General features: G+C 32.5%; 1 long non-coding RNA gene across 1 annotated transcript; it reads right to left on the bottom strand.

The window, feature by feature from the left end:
• Positions 1-1,471: 1,471 nt before the first annotated feature.
• LOC114171293 lies at positions 1,472-3,349 on the bottom strand. Its single transcript, XR_003601434.1, has 4 exons — positions 3,270-3,349; positions 3,036-3,126; positions 2,678-2,744; positions 1,472-1,562 (listed from the first exon to the last, which is right to left on the bottom strand). It is a non-coding gene; the product is annotated as an uncharacterized LOC114171293 (long non-coding RNA).
• Between the last annotated feature and the right edge of the window lie 4,829 nt (positions 3,350-8,178).

The following is an 8,178-nucleotide window of genomic DNA, read 5'->3' on the forward strand; positions in this document are numbered from 1 at the left end:
TAAATATTATAATGATATTTTATATATATTCCAAAAGTCAGAATTCTCGCTGTCTAGTTCACTCTGCCAAAAACTTTATTCCTTATATCATTTCTGTCCAATTTGTGTTCTTAATGTACAAGAAAAAAGGTTGCCTTCATTCTCTGAGTGCTCTTTGAATTGCCATTCCTATCGTGGGTTGTAATTGTTAACTTAGGCGAATAGTTCAAATGTAACCTCTTGTAGTGCCTATATTATTTATGTTTATACTCTTGCTAGTTAATCCAGTTAACACTACAAAAAAAAGAGATACTTTTTACGGTTAAAATTACAAGTTTTAGCGATTAAAAACTGTCACAAATGAAATTTTTGACAGTTTAAAAAACCGTTAGAATTACGCATGTCAAAAACTGTTTGTGACAAAAACAAAAATAACCGCTGGTATTGCTGTCAAAAAAGAAAAAAAATGCTACAAAATTTACTTTTACTTTATGATATTTTATCATATTTTAAAGGTTAAAAACCGTCACAAAATATACCAGATTTTGACGGTTAAAAACCGTTACAAAATATTTCAGATTTTGATGGTTAAAAATCGCCACAAAATATATCACATTTTTTACGGTTAAAAGCTGCCACAAATCAGATAACATAAATCAGATACATTTAAGCTGTTTTCACTATCTTACTATTTGCTTCAAATAAGTCCATACAAAAAGAGATATCCAACCACATGACCATTTGAGATTCTCATTTTATTATCATTGTTGCTGCTATCAAATTTGGACAAATCTTTCACATGAATCAAAATTTCCTTATATACAACTAACCAAAAAATAAAGATAATCATAGAAAGGATCGTTTTGATATATATCCTATATAATGTGTACTTTACAACTATTGTAGGATAATCATGTTGTTATCTAACCTATACAAGAGGATAGGTATAAAGTGTGATTAAAGAACCTGATACAAGCTAACAAAATGAAATGATAACTTTCTTTCCTAGATATTTCAATAAACAATAGATATACAATTCAATTAAAATGGAAGAAAAATAATGCACTTGATCAGTGCTTTTGTAACTAGTCATGGATTGTAGAGCGAAAGAGCACAAGATTGTGATGTTCAAACTTACCATTAGTCATTGGTGAGTTGTCATTACCACCATCAAGCCATCCTCATATAACAATATTTTTGGATTCTTCAATATTGCTCGAGCAATTGCCACCATTTGTTTCTGCCCTCCAAATCGTTGAATCCCTCTTTCCCCCACTATTGTCTCATAACCCTGCATATATGAAATATTGCTCTGACCAATTCATACATTGGTCATAACACCACATGTGTCTTAAAAACTAGTGCAAATTCGGAATTTTGTGCATATAGTTGCACTAGTCTTTATAAAAAGTGAGTTTATAGGACACTATAATTTACCTCCTGCAAACTACTATTGAAGTTGTGAGAATTTGCCAATTCTGCTATAGCTATAACTTCTGCCTCTGTTGCATCCTCACCTTTGCCATATTCAATATTGGCTCGAATGGTGTCATTAAACAACACAGGCTCTTGGCTCACCAGACCTATAACCATTTAACTTGCATGCTTAGGATTCTTTTCCATCTAGTGCTTTTATTTCAATATACTAGAATCAAATATTATAGTCCAAAGCGATTGATCAATGATTTGTGTACAGAAGAAATGTGATCCACCAAAACAACCACACATAATCAAATCATTTAATTTGTTGAGAAAATAAATGTAGGGGTGCTGATCTTGGCCCAGAAATATAAAAAAGGACAGATTATTACACCACTTTATGCTTGCTAGAAAATAAAAAAATCTATGGAGAAATATAATAGTGGTGTAAAAATTGTGCATCACAATGCATAGAAATAAGTTTCTTCCACAAAAATCCTAAAACACAAGGATAATGCAAAAGTAGGAAGAAAAGTAGTGCCCTTTGGCTTGGAAAAGAAAACATCGAAAAATCACATGATTGTATAATCATGTTGTTCAAAATATTAATGTTAAAGATTTTCAAGATGTGGATTGAATATAGTTATAGTAAAGTGTTATACCCAAGTATTTATACAGATGTACTTCGCTTAATCCTGTCATTTCCTCGTCATTTATTTTCCTCTTCTAGACCCGATACTTTATTCTCCAATTCATTTATGTACGCCTGTTTATAACATTTATGGTTCAGGATTAGGATTTTTACTAAGGGAAACACTAATCAAAGATTAAAGACTCACATAACATGAAAGAGCGTTTGTTTCCTTGCTCTTGAACGAGCAGCAGATTCACAATCTTTTATCATGCTTTTTCTATCTCCTCTCAATAGATTTCTCCATCATGTCCTAAATATAAGTCTTGTGTCATTTAATTACATAACAAAATTCTGATCTTTAAAGAAAGTAGCCATTAGATAAAAACAATGAACTCACCTAGTGACTCAAGTAAAAATGTGACAACTTTTCCCTTATCCTAGACAACTTTTCCCTTTTCCCTTAACCACTCACAACGGCTAATTTTTACAATGACTAGTTACCTATAATGATTAATACATTTAAGTTTATTAAAAACCCAACATTCAAAACATAATATACACGTTGTCCCACAATATGCCAACATTGTACATCAAATGAAATAAATTAAGAGGAAATAACATAATTTTAAGGAAATGTTCACTTACAGATAAAGGTATGGACTTGGGGAAAGGTTCTCTAGTCCCAAGCAAACATTCGTAAGTTGCATTCCAACTACACAACAAACACAATGACTAAGAAGTCATCTACATGGAAGAAACTATAACAAATGGAAAACAAATATGATGGAGACTTTGGCTTTGTAAAAGGCCATATATATAACTAGAAAATATATTAATTTGAATCATGTTAACCGGAAAATAAAAACTTTCGACAGTCATTAAGTGTTCCACCAGCCCCCAAAAAATATAAAGTGAATAAGCTAAGATCATGGCCCGTGTGTATTTAGAGTGGCTTAAAGAATATTCAGTTAATTGGGGACCAAATGAAATGCATTTGACATACTTCAGTCTGGATTCACGTTTTTGTTGGTTAGGCTTGCTAGATTTTTCACTTCCAATCCATTGAAGCCTACTTTCATTCCAAAGAAGAAGACCTGAAATAAGAAACATGTATGTCTTTATTTTCCCCTTAAATAAGGAAAGTAAATCTTGCAAACAATATACAATAGTATACGGTAAAAATTAATATTTTAATAATATATCTATCTAAATCATATAATGAACAACAAGGACTAACCAAGTGAGACAAGATACTTCTCTGAGATTGAATGTTGCCATTATCCAAATCACAAGTGCTTGAACTCCAGAAATAATCTGATATATGTGGTTTTCTCACTATCTGCAACCTGAATTATTACTCCCTTTGTCGGCTCATCCACAGCAATAACAAAAAACCAAAGGTCAACATAAAGACAACAGGTGCATGTTGTCTTTAGTACATATGCCTGAAAACAAATAGCCACAAAAAATACACTTTAAAAAATGAAAATAGGTTTTGGAGACATTAACATAACCTTATACCAATGACTACATGATAACAAGATAGAAAAACATAAATACCTATCTCCACTCCGCTTCATGGATAGGTCCAGCCCAAGCTACAAATTAGTGGATTGTTGGCCTCGTCCAACAACTTCCTTATTATGTAAAACAAAATACATAATATAGTAAACTAGAGTAATTATAAAAAGATGATAATATTAGACGTCTATAAAAAAATATTGAAAAATAATATTTAATATTATGATCTAATGATAACAATATTACAGTAAAAAATATTAAGATTTATTTATGACATCATATAATATTGAATTACTATGTTATGTATTTTAATATACGTTTTATTTGAAATAAACTATTATGAAATTAAAATTCAAGTTTACCAATGTTGATAAGTAATGTTTTTCATTTATTATTTTTCATGTGTGGGAACCTAACTTTAGAGTTAAGTTTTAGGCCTCTTCTGGTTCATCTCATTTATTCAAGTACCAAAGTACACTACAAGAATTTATAATTTTAATTGGGGTTTCAAGAACCTCCACTAAAATATATACATAATTGGGGTTTTATAAACCCTTACGTATAAGAGGTTTTCCCTGCCAACTTATTTTCTTTATCTTGTAATTTTTAAAATTTTAATTTGAGTATTTTAGGAAGTGACTTTTTCTCTTTCTCTATGGCTTAAGAAACATGTTTGCTTTGGAAGAAGGAAGAATGTACTCGTTGTTAGGAAAAGAAAGAGGTTCGTGCTCTTCACTTAAGGTAAACCGTGACTTTCAATTTCATTTTTGTTTTTTTGAGTTCCATCTCTTTTGATTTCAATTTTAACTTCATCTCTTTGCTTTTATCGTTCGTGTCATAAGAGGTTGTGGCTTGTGTCTTACGAGGAAGACGTTCTCTCTTTCGAGTCCATTGTTCTCCCTGAAATTAGTTAATAAACACCTTTCTCTCTGCTTTCAATTTCGTCGTTGTTTGATTTCATTTTCATTGCTTTCAATTTCGTCGTTCTTTCGATCTCCATTCTTTTATTTTCGTCTCAATTCAATTATGTCTTTTGATTTCAGTGTGTCTCTCACTATTCTCACCACGAATAGGTTCGTTTATTTATCTCTTGATTTTGCCCTAAGTTCCCTTGTTTTGTTCCGTGATTGTCAATTTCCATTGCAAAGATACTGATACAATCAATCAGGCCAGGGATAGAAGTTTTAGGCCAAGTTCCAAGAACAAAAGCATTTTGTGATGTTAGTCTATATACTATGGCCACAAGCACTCTGAGCATTTTGGTGATTCGCATCAGTCCCGGTTCACTATGCTTTGCAAATGCTAATTTTATAAGAGAAAGGCAATCACCTAATTTAAAACTTTATTTGGAGAGTTATATGAATTTAATTACCAAACTGAAATAAAAATTATTTAATTCTTACCAGAATACTGAAGTGGGTCATGGAAGAAGAATACAAATTTTGATGTTTGATGTTAGCATATGTGGTATTGCTCTAGATGGTTTATTAAGGTGCAAAAGTTTTCATTGGCGCTTTATATGCCGCTAAGCGTTTTAAAAGCTAGAAGTGGTCCCAATTCTTAATGTATTTTGGATAAAGGAATGCTTTGTTATGTTATCTGATTTTATGGACTAATGAATCTATTATAATTTTGGTGGTGCATTTATATTTTTTTGTTTCTAATGTTATTTACAGGGGAACTTGGAGCCACTACTATATTAGTTGTGTCCATTGCTGCTTGTAAAGTTGGTGCTACTAAAAAGAAGGTATGTATGACTGTCAATTAATATTTCTGTAAGTTCATTTAACTTTTAATATGGAAATAAGTATATATGTTCAATCACGATATCATGAAAATAAAAGCAAAAGCATACCAGGTACCACTTTACAAGCACATTACTGACTTGTTTGGAAAAACCAACCCAACACTTCTTATTCCCGCCTTCACTGTAATAAGTGGTGGAAAACATTTGGGGAGTACTATGGCCATTCAAGTAAGGTTTCTTTTGGAGTTTAGTTTCTTAGACATTGTCGTTAGTGTTCTACCTGTCTTGCCTCCATTAGGCTTGTGTCCCTTTCATCTAACAAAGTAATGAATAGTGAAATATTTGCATGAATATTTCTCTCCTTGAACAATTTCCTCACAACTTCCTCCATGCTCACACCAGAAAGAGTTTGTTCCATCACACATACTCATTTCTTCATCATAAAACTTACCCCTGCAGCCTCAACCCCCAGCACATAATCTCATTCAGAAATTTGAACAAGCAATATTAAGACTATCAGCATTCATGATATGATATTAAACAAAGTTCTATAATTTAAGAGTTTGATTCAAATATGATCATGATTGGGCACTTCCTTTCTCAGCATATATATATATATATATATATATATATATATATATATATAAATAAATATAATATATATATATATATATATATATATATAACAACATTTTGGGACTCTTAGCTAGTACTGTTTATATCTTTTAGTTCTCATAATTTGCAGTAGTGTTTTATTTTGTAATCTTGAGGACTAATATGTAAATGATTGTGCTTAACAAATGTTATAAGAAATGTTATAAGAAATGCTAATCATTATGTAATCTTGAGGACTAATATTTGAAGAGTTGGATTCAAAATTTAATGTCAAAAGAAAAAACATATATGTTATAAGAGTTATAGCATTTTCAAGTTTCATGAAGGTCGTGCAATATGTTAAACACTAGCGATGTTACCTTTTTATTTACCACAACAAACCTATTGTTTTGAGGAACATGATCAATCGAAGTTACTTTTGTTTGGGAAGTTACAAGATAGTGAAGAAAATCAAGAACAACTTGTCAACAAAGTCAACTTAAGTAAGAACCAATACATCTAGGAATGTACTAAACTCATAACAGAACAGGTCGACTATAGCTAAAAACTAAGGAAACTACGAATAGGTAATATTAGAAGAGTTGAAAACAAAGTTTTACTAAACTCTTTGAGATCACAATTTCAGTTACAAAACTAAGGTGTGAGCAACAATGGCAATTGTTCCATTGGCATTTTCATTCTATACAGAACAAATAAACTCAGTTATTACGTAAGTTAGATTGCTAACTTGTTTGACAATTTCAGAAGTTGATTGGGCAAAGGCTCGAATCTAGGGTTCCCAAAATGGTGCTTCAAGTTCTCCTTCCTTCCCATGAAGAAATTGTCCACCACGCTCACACCATCCTTTGCGAAATCAACCGATTTACCTACTAACCTTGCACCACTTGTCAAGACGATCTTGGCATCGCCAACGACAGTGAGGTGGTTGTCGTGGATTCAACCTACGATGGAAAAGGGGCATGGCAGTGGTTGTTGTCGACGTTGGGATTAAGAGAATGTGGAGAGAAATCCACGAACTAAAGAAAGAATATGAGGAATCATAAAGGTAATCTGAGAAACAAAATGACAATTAAAATGAAGAAAGACACTAAAAGACGAAGAGTTAATCGAGAAGTTAAAATAATACAAAACAATTTGTAGCGGTGAAGAAAAAAATTAACAGAAATGAAAATAATTCTAGCAGTCTATTTAACTGCTATTAAATAATGGTTACTAAAAAACAATTTTTTCGTAGTGTAATGTGATCATTTTTCTGTTACGAAATTACATTTCTAAATATTTTCTAGTATTATAGTTTATACTTTAGAATCCAAATTTATATATGTAATACCCCATTTAATTAATGATGTAATTAAAGGAAGCGTCACACTAGAATAATATCGTAGCGCAGTCATGAAGTTTCAAAGTAACTCCTAACAATTATCCAAACGCGTAACAGTGACAAACTGAACGAGATACAAATAATCAACAGTAATAAAAATCGGGAATTTAAAGGGGTAGATAATACATGGGTCATGGCCCTAAAAGAAAATCCACTAAGCAGGATCCAATCCAAGCGGCCTAAGCAGCCGAGTCACCATTTCCCTATTAACCGCGAGAACCTCTCGCATCTGCTCACATCAATAAATTGATGATCATCGCAAAAGGAGAAGAACCACACACAAGACAACCAAACAAGCAAATAGGGTAAGCTAGAGTAGAAACAGTTCATCAAGCAATCACATGCCATTTCACAACCAAACAGTATATAGCATCCAAACATGTTATGACTCCTCAAACAATACACTAGACTCTGACTCGACTCATCCGGATACATATAATCTGGTCAGATTCAGCGGATTCTTGCACTTATGGTGGATCACTCTACTCACCCCCGAGGTATATGTTACAAGTGTTACAATGATTCAATCCCCCCACACAAGGTTAGCCCTTAATGAGTTTCAGGCCTCCTACTACTCTCACCATAAGAGTCAGTTTGCTCTAAGTGAGACTAACTGACTCCTTAGAGTGTCAGGATGCAACCTTACCTTGAATCCTCAACAAATTATATAGATGGGGCACCACCATGGACACCCACTAACAAGAGCCATGGAATTACGTTCTGACCACTAAAGCACGACCCTGAAACCCACCTAGGGATGTTCAAGGAATTACGTACTGACCTCATACCAAACATATTCAAGCAACCAAACAATATTATTCATGCGTTTAAAACCCCATACCAACCTATGTGGTCCATCTTCATTCACATTCCATGTTGAAT

Source organism: Vigna unguiculata, unplaced genomic scaffold (assembly GCF_004118075.2).
Source record: "Vigna unguiculata cultivar IT97K-499-35 unplaced genomic scaffold, ASM411807v1 contig_190, whole genome shotgun sequence".
In the NCBI taxonomy this organism is placed as follows: Eukaryota; Viridiplantae; Streptophyta; class Magnoliopsida; order Fabales; family Fabaceae; genus Vigna; species Vigna unguiculata.